Source organism: Epinephelus lanceolatus, chromosome 8 (assembly GCF_041903045.1).
Source record: "Epinephelus lanceolatus isolate andai-2023 chromosome 8, ASM4190304v1, whole genome shotgun sequence".
Lineage (NCBI taxonomy): Eukaryota > Metazoa > Chordata > Actinopteri > Perciformes > Serranidae > Epinephelus > Epinephelus lanceolatus.
The window spans coordinates 35006701-35025971 of record NC_135741.1 but is presented as its reverse complement, the minus strand read 5'-3'; the positions used below and the strand labels follow the sequence as shown (position 1 = coordinate 35025971).

The 19271-nt window shown below is 40.6% G+C and overlaps 1 protein-coding gene across 3 annotated transcripts in view; it reads right to left on the bottom strand.

Moving 5' to 3' along the window:
- Positions 1-18879, bottom strand: part of plxnb1a (plexin b1a) — an 85867-nt gene extending 66988 nt beyond the window's left edge. For all 3 annotated transcript variants that reach the window (XM_033629342.2, XM_033629341.2, XM_033629343.2), the window contains exon 1: positions 18610-18879. The gene's annotated coding sequence lies outside the window, so the exon portion shown is untranslated. The remainder of the gene's footprint in view (positions 1-18609) is intronic.
- Between the last annotated feature and the right edge of the window lie 392 nt (positions 18880-19271).

Genomic DNA, 19271 nt, shown 5'->3' with positions numbered 1-19271 from the left:
CAGCACAGAAGATCTAAGCAACCAGCAGTTTCAAGGTGGACACTCAAGATTAGTGTCACCAATTTAGTATCAGACCAAATGTCCCCAAATGTCTCCTCTTCAGATATGACGTTGAGTAATGGCCAAATAGTATTTTATGCAGAATATTATGATTGATATTATGATCACAGTGAAGGTGACCTTTGACCTTTTGGATATAAAATGTCAAGACTTCATCACTATATCTTATTAGACATTTGTGTAAAGTTTTGTTAATTAGAGTAAGAATTCTTAAGTTACGGTCAAAAACGTGTTTTTTGACATCACACTGACCTTGACCTTTGACCACCAAATTCTGATCAGTTCATTTTGTCAGTCCGAGTGACATTTATGTCAGATTTAAAGAAATTCCCTCAAGGTGTTGTTGAGATATCATGTTCACAAGAATGAGATTGATGCAAGGTCACAGTGACCTTGACCTTTGACCACTAAAATCTAATCAGTGCATTGTTGAATCCAAGTGAACATTTCTTCCAAATTTGAAGAAATTCCCAAAAGGCATTTGTGAGATATCATGTTCACAAGAATCAGACCTTTGACCCATGACCACCAAAATCTAATCACTTCATCGTTGAGTCCAAGGGGATGTTTGTGCCAAATTTGAAGAAATTCCCTCTAGGCATTCTTGAGATATCACATTCATGAGAATAGGACGGATGGCTGTACGAAAGTATACAACAGAGCGATGGATGAACAACCCAAAAACACAATACTTCCAGTTATAGCTATTGCCAGTGCGAAGGCATAAAAAAACTTGTTTGAGGTTATGAATCTGAATGAATTCGAGGTTTTAATGTGTTAACAAAATCAACTGAATGAAAAATGAATAATTAAAATAATTTAACACAAAAACAATATTCCCTTCACATATCAGCATCATGGTTTGACAATTTTTTAGGCATAGCAGCTCATAGCTTAGAGTTCAGTAGTTCCAAGTAAAGTTCTCTCACTCTAACAGCTGCCTCAGGGTCTGTATGCAGGTCACTGTCCAAGGCAGCATCGTCTGTTGCACCCAATATCACCTTCTGTGAGGGCTGGGTTCTGAACTCTGTACTTTCAATGGTACTGACTGAATTATGGTAGCACTACCAAGTACTGATTCACATTCCCACTACGTCTCCCCCTGCAGCTTGTCCATATCAGGGTTCAGGGCAACGGTGAGCAGAAAGAAGTCCCAAGTGTGGTTACACTTTTCAAAACTCAACACAGACAATGCTCGCTGTAATACTGGTTATGGGAAATGATATGCTGACCAGGGCAACATGTCTAACCTGAGGAAACCCCTGATCAAACACAAAATATATCTACATATGCTTTCTTTGAGATACACCCAACAGCCTTTTTATACTATGACCTGTTGACAGACTGTGATAGGCTGGAGGTTGCAGAGACAGGTTTATTCAGAACATTTAACACACTGGACAAAATAAAAGTTGAGAATTGAGAAGTTCTGGCTTTTAACTACAGGGAGAGTAAAGAACTAGAAAAAGGTACCATTGGGTGACAGTACAGAATTCCAGGTACCAGTACCCAACCCTGCATTCTGTATTAAATTCTCTCATTCATCTCTGTCAGTGCCCCATCCCCTTGACCACCTCCATCTAAGTGTACTGCAGATGCTGCTGCTGTTGCAGTATTTGGAAAGATTCATTGTGTACATTGTCATATCAGTGCAAAGCTAATGCTATCACCAGTACTGATAGATCTATAGTGCAGTTACAGTGCAAAAGGTATTTGGGGTTTTCCCTATTTGGTAATTTTGGTGCTCTCAGTGCAGTGAAATTTTTTGTACTAATTCAGTCAGGTCCACTTTGGTCAAAGAAAACTTTATTTCTATTTGCAATAGGGATGCACCGAAATGAAAATTTGTGGCCGAAGCTGAAGCCGAATATTATTAAACGCTTGGCCGTATACCGAGTACCGAATACCGAATATCATTGTTTAGTTTTTCATTAGTTTTTGCAGATGAACCCCCTCCAGATTAGTGTTGTCACGGTACCAAAATTGGGACCCACTGTGCGATACCAATGAAAATATCATGGTTCTGAGTAGTATCACAATACCACAGTGAAAATGAGACAGATGTGCCTTTTGTCATTTATAAAAAGATAAATTACTTTTCTATAATACATCAATGATATTTCAATGGAATAAATTACTTATTGACTTATTCATACTTCAAAAACAGCATCAATGAGTGATGAACATAGGGGGGATCAAAATAAAATAAATAAATAAAATAAGAATCAACCAGCCACCCTCCTCCCCTGACAAGTCCCTTCATAAGTAACGAACAGTCCCTAAGGTGCAGTGAGGTTTGTGGGCCGCTACTGCCAGAAAGAGTAATGTGAACGGCTCGTTTCTCCTCTGACACGTCACATACCTGTGTTCGGCTGGCTCAGCCGTTCAGGTACTTCTGGGCAGTCATGACGCCAAGAAGAGGATATTATTGGAACCGACTTCTCTGCCGCCGGTAAGCCGATGGCCGCCGTATTTGACAAGAATACATTACTCCCTGTGTCTGTGACCCCCGTTCAACCCACAACCGGTGGGATTCGCCTTTTGTTTCTGCTGGTGGTTGAAATCTGTAGGCTGCTCGCACAGCGTGCTGAATGATTTAAGCCTATTTTGCTTCCTCAAAACTATTTTTAGTCGCAAATGCGGTGACGGACGGATCACACTGCCGACATTTTATTCCGCCCATCACAGCATGCCGTTTGATTGCGTTATCAAAACACGCCGCTAATTATTCGGCCTTGCTTTTAACTTATTCCACCGAATACCGAATGTGTGTTTTTTTGCAATATTCGGGCAACTATATTCGGTTACCGAATATTCGGTGCATCCCTAATTTGCAATACTATATTTGGCAGTATGGCTCTGTTCTGGGACCTCTCTGCCTTTCCTCGGGTCTACACAGAAAGCCTCTTCCACAGGCCTACATGGAAAGCATAAGGCAGACAGGATACCTCTCTGCCCTTCTGCGTGCCTTTGTGGAAAGCCTAAGGCGGAGAGAGCACACCAGTCTGCCGTTCCATGTGCCTACGTGGAAAGCCATAAGGCAGAGAGAGCACACCAGTCTGCCGTTCCATGTGCCTACGTGGAAAGCCATAAGGCGGAGAGAGCACACCAGTCTGCCGTTCCATGTGCCTACGTGGAAAGCCATAAGGCAGAGAGAGCACACCAGTCTGCCGTTCCATGTGCCTACATGGAAAGCCTAAGGCAGGGAGAATACCCCCCAGTAACAGAGCCAACATCAATGACAAACAGAAATGACACTGGTAAGCCAAAAATAACATGAAAAGGACGAGCTGGGCTGGAGGCGGGTTGCAAAGTGGCTTGTTTGAGTAGCTGATGGACTGCTTTGCTTTAGCATTTTTTAGCATCTAACTTCATGTTAAACCATTCACTCACACTGCCAGATTTATCATATTTTTGTCTGAGACTTGAAACTCTGGGGGTTGAATTTAACAAGTTCAAACAAAAAATTTACGACATTTTGTTTGTTCATTCAAGAAGGTCAGATGAATCAGATTTGGAGCACTATCACAAATAAGCAGGAAAAAAACAAAAGAGATTTGGAATAAAACTACAAAAATGTTCTTGCCTATGCAGGGATGGACTCGGATAGGTATTATAACTATTGTATGGTATATATCTGTGACATCTGAAATGTCATTGTATGGAAAAGACAGTGAAATATGATTTTAGTCTGCTATTGAAACTTATTCTTAAAGAAGTGAAAACAATTTGACAAAAAGGTTTCACTTGCCTTTAACTGCATTCCAGAGGGTTCCTGAAATCGGTTGCATTTCCTTCATACAGGTAGTAATATGTGTTAGTCCGCTGTAGTGCTGAAGTACACAAGAAGCTGTGATGAAATAAAGTAGAATTATACAGTATAATAAAAATATTAAATAGTATTAAGAACTTGTCTGAACGTGAAACTGAATGACTTGATACAATTGACAGAAGACAGAACAGTCAAGCTGTCGCAAATTGAGGACTATAAAGATCTGGTTACTGTGTTTGTGTCATTTCCTCCTGTTCTCTCACTGTGTGGTCAGCTGTGGTGTAACCACTGCGAAAAGCTATACTCCCCTTCTACAGCCAGACACACTGTACTCTGTTTGGTTACCCCCCCCCCCCCCCCCCTTTCCCAGACTGCTGGACCACTCCTTGTGTTACATCCAGAAAATCTAAACAAAACACTGAGCGTTATTATCTTACTGTCATTATTAAACAGGAAATAAGATGTCTGCTGTCTTGTAGCAACAAAAAAAGAACCTAATGCATATTCCATTAGAAGGTGAGGGAGCGGTTGATTATACCAATGCATTAGCCATTACTCAATGTCTAAACCACCCGCTGAGATTTGTGGCTTTAAAAAGTGATTCATGAAAAACAAATGCTGATGACTGATAAATAAATCTGAATCCAGAAGCTATTCATCAGTTACTTTACATGAGGAAAAAGTAGCTACACACTACACAACATTTTTTAATTTTGGTTTCTTTAAGGGCTGAATCAGTCCGACACCCGCTGTCCTTCTAGAAAAGGCTGCTCATCAAGTTGCAATAATCAATATATTTGAATAATATTTGATTAAATAGGCAGACATGCGCAGGGTTCAAGTATTTTAGTCAAGACCACCTACACCGAGCCCAAAGCCCATTTCACACATGTACTGCATACCTGAAATTATTAGACGTTACTGGAAGGGGCATTATGTGAGAATGCAAAATGTCAGAATCAGACATTAAACTGACTTTACCCCTGCCAGCTCCCCAGTACATATTCCCTGTACAGAGCAGGTCACTGCCCGGAGAATTCAGTTAGCCTGTGGGCGTGTTGATGACATTTATATCATGCAGCTCACACAAAACAAACATCTGAGGGTGAAGGAGGAGGGTCATTTGCACAGAGACGGCAACCAAAATGTCTAACTGGATAGATGACAAGGTTCAGATACTTCTGTTGCTAAGCGCTAAAGTCAAAAATGTCAGACCAATTAAAGGATCGGCAAGAGACTCATTTGTTTATGACCAAATTACGAACCATCTACGTGACAACAGTGTAATCTGCGTAATGTCGTGCCTCCTGCATGCTCTACCCAGGCACCACCCCTCACCTAAACCAAACAGAGTATTTAAAAAGGGTGAGAACACTTCTGACACCAACAATCTCCTGTTGTGTTTTACATGTGTGTAGGGCTGCCACTAACGATTATTTTCATTGTCGACTAATCTGTCAATTATTTCTTCGATTAGTCGACTAATCATTTCATCGAAAAATGTGTTAAAATGTTGAAAAATGTCAGTCTGTCTCGCCCAAACCCCAAAATTACGTCATCTAATGTCTTGTTTCCTACTCATGCCGAAGGGTTTTAGTTCACTGTCATGGGAGAGTGTGTAAAGCTGCCAATATCTGAACGTAAGAAGCTGCAGTAAGAGTATTTTGGGGTACCTTTATAGTACTTTTCTATGAAAAATGACTCAAACCGATTAGTCGACTACTAAAATAGTCACCGATTATTTTAATAGTCGATTAGTCATCGATTAGTCGACTAATCGTGGCAGCCCTACATGTGTGAAAGAGAAACTCTGGAAAATGCCCGGACCTAATTCACCACATGTTGTCCAGAGTTTGTTAGAGTAAACAGCTCAAGTCATGACCGAGACCAGTGTGTATCAAGACCAAGACAAGTCAAAGATCTGAGGGGCTGAGACCAAGTTGAGACCAAGACCAAAGCTGTCCGAGTCCCACACTGCATGATATAATGTGGAACAAGCAAACTGTCACTCCTAAAATTGATCTGAAAGATCCACATTTCCAAATGAATAATCCTCTCTATGCATCTCATTTACGGTCATCTATGTACCTACATACCATGATGTCTTGATAGGATAATCAGAAGGCCTTGCAGAGGTGAATTTTATGGGTGAACATGTTCCTTTGTTTTCTATTAGCATGCAAATACAAAGAAACACCATAGAGCTGAAATCTACTTAACCATCTTTATTTAACTCTCCGTTTTTTTCATAGACTATTTAGAGATACCCCTGCAGCTGTGGTCTTGACCGGTCTTGAAATTAAATCCACAGTCCTCTTTGTCCAAGACCAAGACAAGACCGAGAATTAAAAATACGGGCAAGTCTGAGATGAGATTGAGACCTTCAAAAAGTGGTATTGAGACCAATCAAGAGTACTAGAACACTGGGGGTGTGTGGCAGTTTCTTTTGTGCTTATATGCATAGTTCATTTGATTTAATCCAAAAAAAGCTAACAGTATTGGCTTCCTGTGCAAATGAATAATTCTTTGTACTCGCAGAGAAGCCACCGTATTGCTGATGTTCAGTGTTTCCAAAATGAAAGTGGTGAACCAGGTTTAAATCTCATCACTAATCAATTCAAGAGGCCATTTTCAGTCCAGTCTAAATAGCTCATTATATATAGCTTGTGCAGCACATAACTACAGTGCTGGCCTGCTGAGGACATGAACATATCCAGCAGAAAAACAATTTCCACAGGGGTTCTAGGTTGCTCATGTCAATAATCTTGGCTTTATGTTAATAAGCACGCATGTTTTTGTTGCGGCTCACTGCCAACTGGATTGCAGAAATGAGGCAGATTTTTCAACTGCCGTGGTCAAACCGGTCAAACAAACCATCTAAATGATTTCCTCCTCTTTCTGCTGCAGCTGCTGCATTTGGAGCAAACACACACAGAATCATGGTTTTCTCTGCTACACCCTGCCTACGGGCCAAGGTCCTTTACTAAATTATACCGTTCAGCACTGAACAGTATCCCTCTCCTCTCCTCTCCTTTCCTCATCTAATAAAACAGTGAGTGAGCAGCCACTCACAAAGGCTTGGAACAGTTTGGCATAAAAGTATCTATCCGTCAGTTCCCGTGAGCCAGAGAACAGGGTAATTTAAAGCCACTTTTCAGGTTCAATACCAACCTTCCGGAGAAATCTCACATAGAATGAGATCAGCGTTTCCCGTTGAGCAACTATTTAACAGTAAGAGGGATGCCAACATTTACAGTGCAACTCCACAAAATGCATCACGACCATCAGGATCATTCCATAAACATCATTAAAGATGGTTAAGCTGGTTGGATGGTTGGCTTTCTGTTGATTAGCTGTGACTAATTCTATCACTCACTATTGTCAGAATCACTGCTGCTCATTAAGGACATGAACTTAACCATATGCATGTCAGTACACAGATGTTTCTTATCAGAAGAAAAAGCAGAAATAGAGCCACTTACTTCCAATATGCTCTACTGAGAAAAAAAAGAGAAAGAATAACAAGTATGGCTTCCTGGTTTATGTCCTACATTGCAGGGTTTGTGCAGCAGTCATCAGAATATTTAAACCCCATAGGTGAAGTATTACAGTCAATGTGTTGACAAGAAGTCAATAATCACTGAGGTCAGTATCTGACAGCCAATCATATAGTGGCAAATGTGAATTTATGGACCTTAACAGAACGACTCTGGGTCATAATGTCATCCTGTTAAAAGGTAGGGCTGGGAATAACCAGAGGCTCCACGATATGATATTATCACGATACTTTAGTCATGATACAATATTATTGTGTTTTCAAACATGTTACAATATCCTGAGTACTTTTGTCCCCAAAAGAAAACTTTGTTACCATCTGTATTATCTAATAAGATAAAGTTTTCAGTCTGTTCATCTCACAGTCTTTTTCTTTCTTTGGGAGCAAAATGTATGCAGTGGACTAAAAAAGCAACTGATCATATTACTCTAGTAGGCTACCAAATGTTTCATTTGTATTTATAACATTAATATTTTTTTTATAATAACTAAAATATACAATAAAATAAAAAATAATAAAAATCGATACTTGGCACTGTGTGACGATACGACATTGCCACACAAAAATATCGCGATACTATACTGTATTGATTTCCCCCCACCCCACCCCTTAAAGGCCTGGTGACATCAGCATTTAAAACTGCAAAATTCTGCATGAAAATCAACTCATTTCAATGAATAGGCTTGATTATTGAATTCACTTCAAATCCACACAAATGCTTTGAGAGAAGTTCAACCACGGTGAACTCTGACCTGTGAATTTGGGCCTCTGAATAATAGCAATGAAACTTCACACTGCTGCCCTCTGAGAGAACAGAATGCCAGAAAGTCCAGAATGACTAGACTGAGAGCATTCAAGGACTTAAAAGGGATATCAATAGGGATAAATGATCTATCAGCTGAACATCGCTATCAGCTGATATTCGCCATGTTGTTTGCCATCGGCAAATGACAGAGGACATTCATCAAATGACAGATGACATTCATCTATGGTAGTGGCCGATGTTTTTCTCTTGTGTCACATCAAATGTAGTGCATCAGGGCTGATGCTTTTTTGTAGGCCAATGCGGAAGTTAACATCACCCTGGTTCCTAATGGGGAGCCAATTCCCCATTGAATTTATGATTATAGCAGAAAAAAAAGCTCTGGGGCAAACAAAACCTTTTGTTCAGCAAGAAAATCTTCACAGATGAACACCACTTTTATAATTTTTGAAGCATAAATGCAGTCGGCAGGGGTAAAAAGCAAACTACACGGTCACATGACTTAATGTTGCCGCCACTACAAGACTGTTAAATTGTGCGTAATGACGCTCATTTAGCCACTTGTTTTGCAACTGCCATTTTGAAAGACACATAAAGGCTTTAAAATTTACAAGTGGGGTATTTACTGACGTATTTTATGTCAGAGAACACCACCTGAAATTCTCCTTAGCTTGTGTTAACCACAGAACTTATTAGAAACTGGGTGTGCTAAAATGCCAATTCATTTTCGGGCTTAAGGACTCATTTCTGTACCACACTTTTTGTGCAGGCTAAAACGTGTCAGGTTACACAGCCTGATTGTCCCTGATTAAGTTGCATTGTGAACAATATATCCATGTTGATATCGGCAGGAGAAGAGCTAGTTAACGTTAGCTATAAGCAGCTGGTGACTGGAGCAGCTAAATGTGGTTGCATTGCATTATGTTACATTATGATGTGTTAAAGCTCTATTCAGTGAAAATGAGTATGGAGTAAAAGCACATTATAAGTTTAAATGTGGTTATATATGATGTTTTCAAATGTAATCTCCTTAAATGTAGATTTTGGTGGGAACCATATAAATACAGCTGTTTGAAGGATACATTTGTTGATGTTTTCACAGCAATATCAAATAAATACTAGAGATACAGTAGAATTATAATATATTAATATAGTAAAAAGTTGTTTTTTAATCCATTTAACATGTGAAAATGGACTAAATTAAAGGTTGTTTAATTCATTAGTGTGATTGATTTTGGTTTTTTTCAAAGACAGTGTAGTGAAGGGCTCAATGACTTTAAAACAGTTTTGTTTCACTGGCACAAAATAGGGAATAAATAACAAAAAAGCCAAATTGTTATTTTAAACATTGATATTGGCCCAAAACTTCAAAATCAGTGTATCAGAGCAATATCTGTGTTATTCTTTGGTACTCTGCTGATCGGTGATAAATCCTTATCCTTAAATGTTTGTTCATTTGAGATATTTGGTAACATTGTTTTGTTAGTTGTTGCATCCTATGATTTGTTGGTGGACAAATGCAGATAACAGTATCCTAATGAATTCATTTTGACATTACAAAACCTACCTCCACATGGGTTTGCTTGTAATGTTTTCAAATGAACCAATAGCCAGCTTTATCTGCCCAAGACAGTGAGTGGACTTCATATTGGGTGGCCGGCAGACTCACGCTGGAGGTATTATGGTTTAATCTTCAACCTTATTACTTTCCCTCAGCTTTTCATTAATCAGCGGGAGACTTAAGAGGATTTTACTCTCATTAACATCACAACATAAAAATCTGAAGTGCCGAGTGAGCTGATTTCACAGTGTAAACTTAAGAATCCTCTTAAAAATAAAATAAATAAAAAAAATCTTTGAAGTGAGAAAGAAGCAGTGTAGATTAATTCAATAAAGTCGGGCGATGGATTGAAAGTAATGTCCTACAGGAAGTAATAGAGCTGCAGCTAATATCTTTGACCGTACTTCATTAGCAAATATGCAGCACAAGAAGGAAGAAAGGTTGATTGTGTAATTTGCTGGTACAATGTCAAATGATAAAAATAGGACTCAAAACTAAATTTTACTGCAAAATCCAAACAGTGATGGGTCACAAAATGGCATTAATACACAGCCAGAGAAAATTCAGACAATGTGGTTTGCAGATATGGGCTAATCAAGAGTGCTGGACAGATGTGGCCATGCATGAAAAGATCCCCTTCTCTTGAGTAGCCTAAGGGGATTTAACCCATCCGCTGTCTGTCAGGATCTAACTGACACTGAAAATCCCCTTCACTGCTGATAAACCTGATAATGCGCCCCCGTACAACAGCGAGCCCCTGCAGACAATAAGAAAAGAAAAGCTGACTTAGCATTAGCCCGTGGACCCGTTTTCTATGTGTACAAACAAGTAAATCCCAAATCCATTAGCTCGATTGACAGCGAAGTAAAGCGGTTGAGTCTGGGTTTTTTTGATCATTCAACTCCTAGAATGTTATCTTGACAATTGTGCAAATGATATTGATCAGTCATTGACCACTGGTGATTCCCATTCCTTGTTAGCAGAACTAATTCATTCAAGCCTGATCTTGAAAACGAACAATGAAACAAATGGTGTCACATTCAGGATTACATGTCAGCGACAGCTGCCTGTACCACCAAAGCCACAGCTCGAACCAGAAACCCAACAGACAAATGCAGAGGCATTTCTTCAAGAAAGGGAATGCTCCACCTGTGAGGCAGTCGGATCGCTAGCATAGCTCTACTGGGCCAAAAGGCAACTGTCCAGGGGCCCGTGGCTGGATGTCAGGGGCAACAGCTTAGGGGAAGAGGGTTTATGTTTCTAGCTACAGGCAACTGGGTCCACATATGTGACTGTCTGGCAGTCTAGGCAAGGAGGGCTCAGATGTACACAGAAGTTAAACAGACAGACTGGGAACTCCTTTTCAGACTGACTAATGGTTCGTCATTACGTCAACAGTACAGATTCAACGAACAATCATCCAATGCAAGGTCATCAGTCGTCTTTTTTTTTTTTTTTTTGATTCCCTTTTGAATCCCCAAAGTCAGGATTGTCATGAGAATTCATCCAGTTCCCAGAGCATCATTTCACTTAACTTTCAGTGTAAACATTACATGGAACTAAAGTCATTGCAACTTCCGCACAAACAAGATCAAGATTTTATTCCAGCTTTCTTGGGTGTAGCAATGAATTACCCTGATTACACAAAGGAACATCTATGTATTCTGATTCTATAGTAGACAGGGCCTGAGGCAGTGATAAAGAAAAGGGCAGCTGGGGGTGTGAGGTTTTGTCTAGAGGCTTGGCTGCAGGCTCTCCAGGGAGCTGGGTAAGGGGACATGGGCTGGTGGCATGGCACACACACACAACTGCGCCGGGGCTGAGGGCTGCTTCACGACAATAAAAAACCACACCCTTCGACATGACTTCTTCTGACCTAACAGATTAGATTTTAAAAAGGATTACATTAGTGAGGGTTAATGTTGACTGTATTGTCATATTTGATGCTTACTTTTAACATCCAGACTGGATTTTCTTTTGGTTTGCACTGCAACATCAGTGCCTATGATGAGGCAAACACTGTAAACACATGGACATGACCTCGATTATTTTTGCCATCCTCCATAATTCGATGGCAGAAATATCATGTCTAGGGTTTCAACGGCGGGAGATTTTCATGGTACAATAACTGTCTTAGAAAATACCACAGTTTTATGTTATCATGGTACACGGTATTACACTAATTATTATTATTATCATTATCATTATCAGTTACAATGACCCTTAAACAGTAAAAACAAGTTGCTTTTTGATTAAACAAACTATTATAATTGAAATTTTAAACCATTTTTCAATGAAAGTTTGTGTAAAAACTTTGACAGGCAGTGGCAGAGGAAAGGAGATGCACGCACAAGTGCGATTGTCCGTCCAGTGCAATACAGTAGATAAGCAAATGTTCACAAGTCAATTTTCATACCACAGCATACCAATGCAATGCTTATAATGACAGCATGACAGGCCTAGCTGAATTAATCAATACGGTACAATTATATGAAATTGAACCCATTTAAATTGTGGAAAAAAAAGAAAAAATTCTAATAATTTCTTTATTGTCATTACTCAAAAAAAAATCTCTGAATCCCAAAATTGAAATCCAAATACCTACTCCACAATTAGATATCTGAGTAGTCGAATATTCTGTTCCAGCCCTACTCAATGCCTACAAATCTGTACCATTAGTTGTCAGGATCTACTTTGTAGGGGTGTAAGGATACATTGATTTGGATTGATATATCATTTCAACAATCAACAATCTAATATCATCAATGCAAAATGAAAACATTGATACTAGGTGGGTTTCCATCCACCTATTTTTATTCGCATTTTCAACAACTGCGAAAAGAAACTTGAATGGAAACGCCAGAAATTCAAAAAAGGGCTGAAATATCGCAAAAAAGTTTTTTACGCTTGGAGGGGGTGGAAAAGTCAGCGTATCGATATTAGGAAAATGCGACTTTTGGCAATGGAAACAGATTTAGCGAATAAACAATGACGTAGGCTACCGAATCCTACTTCTACTTCACACACACACACCTGTGTGAACTGACTCCAGTGTCAGGTGAGTGTAGGCTATTTCACAACTTACCTGAATAGACTGGATGTGTTGAATACCGCTGCATCATGTGCGCTGCCTGGTGTACCAACACAGACATCACGGCATTACGTAGGCTACGCTGACAATGCTGATATGAGTGTGATGAGAGCTCTCACAATAGCCAAGAAGTTCCCAAGGAATCTCTCCATCTCGCCGTAGTAATGGATGTGCCGGTAATTGTTTACATCAGTTGTGCACATGAGACACTCTCAATGACGTCATCTCACGGCGCCCTCTTCTTCTACGGGTGTTCTTTTGCATTTTATTTTTCATGAGAAGCGCCACCTTCTGCTCGATCTGTTGACTCCCAATACTCGCAAAACAATAATGAATGGAAACGTGCATAAATTCGCATTTTCTTTTGCGCATTTTCACAAAATTTGCTTAAAATTTGCGATACATTTGGATGGAAACCCAGCTATTGTCATCTTTAAAATATAGCTTCATTTTGAAATTTCTATAGCGCCTCCATTTTCATCCAAGCACACCTCCTTGCTAAATAATCAAATAGTGCTAGTGGCCTAGCGTCAGGCAGACAATGGTAAGCAGCCAAGAAAAGACATTTCTGGCATCATCTCACTGAATTTAATTGAAATCGTATCATGGCAGACTTTCTGATATCAGCAAATATCGTATCATTGTCCAAAGAATCGTTATGATATCGTATAGTGATGAAACTTGTTATTTACACCCCTACTACTTTGTACCCTTATGTTGGATCCAAAGACATGCATCTGGTTTTATGAGGGGCCCATATGTGTCATGATACATCTGTGTATGCTTCTCATCACAAAAATCTACTCATCCTGTACCTCTGTTTTAGAGTGTGCATAGTTAATAGGATGAGAGGATGGATGGGATTTCCATTTAAGTACAGTGGATAGAAGCTTGCTGCTAATGAAAAGAAGTATTTATTAAGCTGCCAATCTGCCCGTCAGCTAAACTCCCTCGAGGGCTTGTTGCAGCCTGGGATCCAATCTACCCAGCAGATAGCAGGCATATCTGAACCAGGGTCAACCATTTGTGAAGCAGTTCCACCATGCGTAAAAGAAAAACAAAGAGATAAATAAGTGGCTTGAAGTCACAGTGTGGTACACAGAGGAGGGGAAAATATAGGTTTAGGATTCTCACAATGCCATTCATTTTCTTTATGCTCTCAGGGATGCCTGTGGCCACAGTGGTGCCACAGCAAGTGTTCTCTGCAGAATCTCCACTCCCACACCCCATTACAGCACAAACTCACCCCATACACACTCTCACACACACAGAGACACAAGAATGTAACATGAGGGACCACCAGCTGCTGCAGAGACCGATATGGGGAACGCCCTAAATACTTCTATCATCAAAATCTGGCATGCACATTCTCTCTCTATCTCTCATACATTTTCACCTAAGATCAACATGGCTCTTTAAACTTTGTGATTTCTTTCAAGATGCCTGCTGGTTGTGGAGGGTAAGCTAATGATTACAATGAAATCACACTGCATTGATACACCAAGCCACCATCATAGTCAGCACTCACTGACATGTCAAGCGAATATCAGAAACTCAGCAGGTCATCATATCCCACCATCCTGACAATACACCACTACAGGTGACGAAATGTCTGTAGGACAAAAGTGCCAAAAATATATTTAACATCCTACTACAGTATATGACACCTGAGATGAACAGACAAGAAGGCCTGCTGAGGAGGGTTCACTTGGCATCTCATTTCAAAAAGCATTAATGCTCCTCTCACTTTAATGTCCCCACTCATTTCCAGTTCTCACGCTGTTGAAAGGCAAACTACTTAACCTACAGTGCGCCTCACACTTGACACCTATAAATCACAACACCCCGTCCTTGCCACATACGTGCCCAGAAGTCTTACTTTTATGATTCATAGACGGGGCTGGAAAATGGTCGTTTCAGCTGCAGAGCATCGTTTTTCAATGGCCAGCTGCAGTTGAAGTGGCCTTCGACCTATTTACCCTCTGTGTGTCTGAGAGGTTTGAGGTCTGGATGGTAACCTAACCACTTCCTGCATGCCACCTAATGAGAATAATCAGCCCACAGTTGGATTTCAAAAGCGCCGCATGCAGAAATGGCAACAGTCCTGCAAGATTGTTTAGGATTTTGCCGCTGGTTATATAGAGCCTCGAAACTGACTGATGTTGTACAAGGTTATTGGACAAGTCAAAAATATGAGTGAATACAAAATAAATCAAAATGTAATCTCACATTAAAATAATTTTAAATTTGATTCATCTTAGTCTGTTATTTATCTTTCATTGGCTTATTTAACTTTCCTGACCCCACTATTCAATTTTCTGAATGCTTACAGTAATAAGATGGGTGTGCCAATCATAGACTGTAAGAATAATGGACGTAACTACCGCGACAGCACCCACTGCTTTGGGGACTCCCATTTTGAAGCTTCTCGTTTGCATTTCAGCCGTTGCCATTTTGTGTTTTGGGGGCCAGAAGTGACCATATTTGGGCAAGAGGCTGGCACTGTGGAGGAGTGAAGGGTGGATCTGCCTGGGAGGCAAAGGACACTATCGCCAGACAAGTTCTCGCACAAAGCATCCCGCCCTTAATTATGCATAACTTTAAGCCTTAATAAAATGTAGATGGGTGAGTTATAAAAAAAAATCTTCCCCCCGTACAGTTGTCATGACGGCTGCCACTTGGTGCCAATGTACAGTATGTCCAGAGTAGTGACTGATCTGAGGTGTGTGTGTTTGTGTAATGTTGATCATCTATATCAAGTTTTTCAAAGTGCTGAGTGGGGGCCAATGGCAGCCCTCAGAAAAATTCTGTGTGGCCCCTGAAAGAACGTCTGTCAGGTTAGGGGTGGCAAATTGTAGAAAGCTATTGGCTGTGTGGCAACTAGTGGCACCTCGCAGAATCCCGGGAGTTCCTTTCTGTTATCAATGCTAGAGCTGTTAGCTTGAGTTATTGATATCATTGGACGACTCAGCTGTTAAAAGTGGAAGGGAGAAAAGAAATTTAGTTTATGTGTGCATTTTTCCTGTTCGGCCCTTAATCATATGCTGTTGGCATCAAAAACTTTGAGGACACTGATTTATGTAGAGTGCAGAATACTACTGTAGCATCACTTATATAACAGGAGTCAAAGTACTTTAGTCAGGCCTCTGGAAACACTGTTCAACCTTGCTTTTATTTTTTTCTGGTGGCCACTCGTGGTATTGCAAAGAAATAATCCCCGCAGCCAAAATAACATTTTCCCATAGACCAATATAAAGGAGATGTCTGTAAAACTGTTGACAGGACACATTGAACTACATACAATACAAAGTCAATTTTGACTGTTTTTCATTATGAATTTTTGATTCATGGATGTATTTTATTTGTAAAATAAAAAAAAATCCCTGAGCTGGAAAGTGATTTAAAACTCTGTGACATCATTACAATAGCCCCTTTTACACTGCCAGATTTTCCACGAATGTTGGGCCGTTTCGCTGGCCAGCTGCGAGCGTTTAGACACGCAGAGCTGGATTGGCAAGTTGATCCAAGGTGCCTAATTTTCCGCCTCGTAAGGTAGTCATATTGGCGGAACCCTTTTAGTTTAAACAGACCGAGGCGGCCTTCCGCAATGGGAGTGGCTGTTGAAGACTCATGGGAGGAGCTGTTGATGATGCCGCACGTGAGAGCCACTGGCGGTGGATAAACAGGAAACAGCTGATAGCAGGAATTAGCGAGCAGCTAGTAGCAAGAGGGAAACGCAAACCTGACAGACACTGATGAGCAACTGAGGAGACAAGGAATTGCGCGCCCTCCTTGCCCTCAAAAATGAAAAGGCCATTAACCGTCAGATGACGGGGATGGAACGGACCGACTTACGAGAGAATCGCCGAAGGACTGACTAGCCGCGGGTTCCCTCCCACGTCACTGGTTACGTCACACGCTGAGCTACGTGTTTTGTTACTTGCTCACACCCTCCATTGCCCTGAAAAAGGCGCATTCTGTATAAACAAAAGTAAGTAGACGGCATTTTGTTTTTATACTGCCAATGCTGAAAGAAGACTGATTGGGCTTTCCTGCAAATTTGCACAATTCCTGTTTAAAAAGGGCTAATGTAATTTCATGAGCCGAGAGGAAACTCGTGGGCGAAGCCAGCGGGAAAAACACTACTGTGCATATTTAGTGGACACATACCCAGGAAGTAAATTTGGTTGCGAGAATTTTTTTTTTTTTTTTTGGTGTATGCGCCAGATGAGCAACTCCATTGGATGGAATAGGTGCAATCCTGGGGCTCAGTATCTAATACATTTATAATTTAATCCAGTCAGTTAATGCTAACAAATTTTGCTGGCTAACCATAAATTTTGGCTTAGTTTTAGTATCTATATTGTGGCCTTTGATGAAGACAAGAAACTTGAACAGGTAGAAGCTATGTCCGTAAGCTTCCAAGCAGTGTCAGCTAACTAACCTTGTGTACATAGGTTTATTTCAGTGGTTTATGGATGATTAAAAAGAAAGAAGAATAAAACTTTAGGTTACTTCTACCATTTTAATTATTAAACTAACAGTATTATTTATCGATATATTCAGTTGTGTTTAAGTGAGAAATTGCACTGAGGTCTGAGAACAGTTGAACTTTTCTACACATTACAGTCTCTGATAACGCCATAACCACTCACACTTTCATTCATCCCCCACAGTCAAGTGTATGTAATGTGATATCGTGCTTCTGGAACAGACCCTTAGCAAGCAGATGGCCAGCTATTCAAAAATGTCTGGATGCTGAGACACCGAGCAAAACCAGAGAAAAGAGGAGATGGAGGTTAAAGACGGGGCTGTACAACCACAAGAGTCTTTACAAAGGCTGTATGTGAAAATGTGCTCTCAAAACATTCGCAATAAGAAGGAAAAATACACTGGTAAGCTGTTTGCCTTTTCCTAGATAAAATCCGGCAGCTGTTATGGAAGATGATAACCAGCTGCCGAACTATACTCCATCTTCCTATTTTGGCCATTTCAAGAAAATCCTGAACGCTCCCCACATTGAAGAGCTTTGTGACTTCAGATTCAGTAAGATCATCAGGTGCAGCACACACACACAGAGGGGGATCCTCTGACAGACAAGCCTCACCTAGTCTCTGAACAGCTGATATCACAGCACATGACTGTCTCCAAACACACACAGGATCACAGAAGCATTCCAACTGTTCTCTGCAAAGTTTTGCCTTAAAGGAAGAAGGCCAGCTTCATCTTCATCACCCATCAATTCCAGATATTAATCACACATCTGAAAGCAACTGGACTGTTGTCAAGTTCAATGAGCATTGTCAAAGCTTTCTGTCTTCTAAATGGAGCAATAAACAGGCAGCTGTGTGTGTCCAGCAGAATGCTAGCAGGTGAACAAGGCATTTGACATTTGGCTCACACAGCTCACACACATTCCTACATCAGCTGACAAAAGAGTGTGTGTGTGTGTGTGTGTGTGTGTGTGTGTGTGTGTGTGTGTGTGTGGCCTGAGCCCAGTGCTCACCATAGTCCAAAGCCACTGTATAGCCATTGTAGTGAGCAGTCTAGTGTGAGTGTGTGTTTTCACATTTTCTGCACTCACTTAAAGCAGAACTTATCCTTCATTTTAAATAATGAAATGCTTTATGATATCACTGCAGTGTAACAGCATGCATCATACTAGCAAGTGTCGAGCTGAGCCTACCTGACAAACAAAAGTGATGCTCTATTGAAAAGTAGTTTTGCCCATGAGCGCCTACTGAACCACTTTTTTTTTGTTTTGTTTTAATGTTTATCCCATTTTTAAAGACAGTCTTAAACTTACCTGTTAGGTCAGTGGAGTGTGTGAATCAGCCGTCCATCGTGTTGAGTGAAACAGAGCCACGCATCCACGCTAACAAACACAAAGTACCTTATGAGGTCCAGTTTACTTCGCGGTACTCTTGGTTTTAACTCGACACCCTGCGTAGTTATGAGACACTAACTGTTGTAAAAGTAGGAGCAAACTCCGTGTCCACACCGTGTGAGTCTGTGTAGGTTCCTCTCACAACCGGAGGCAGTCTCTGTGCTCAGGTCTGCTCATCCGAGAGGCTTCAACTGGAGTCAGAGCGGCGGACAGCTGAGTCAAGATACACGGAGTCAGACAGGGTGGGACAGGAAGTGTCATGGTGCCGCCTTCAAAATAAAGTCCCCAATACTGTGGCGTCTGAGAAGGAAAAATGTGTGGCAAATATACACCGGTCAGCCAAAACATTATAACCACTGGCAGATGAAGTGAGTAGCATTGATTGTCTTCTTACAATGCAATGTTCTGCTTGGAAAGCTTTGATCTTGGCGTTCATGTGGATGCCATTTGACACGCGCCTACCACCCAAACACCTTTGCAGACCAAATTTGCCCCTTCATAACAACTAGTCCATACCCATTGAGTACAGCATACCATACCATGACTTACTCATACCAAAACTTAGAAAAAAACAACAACAT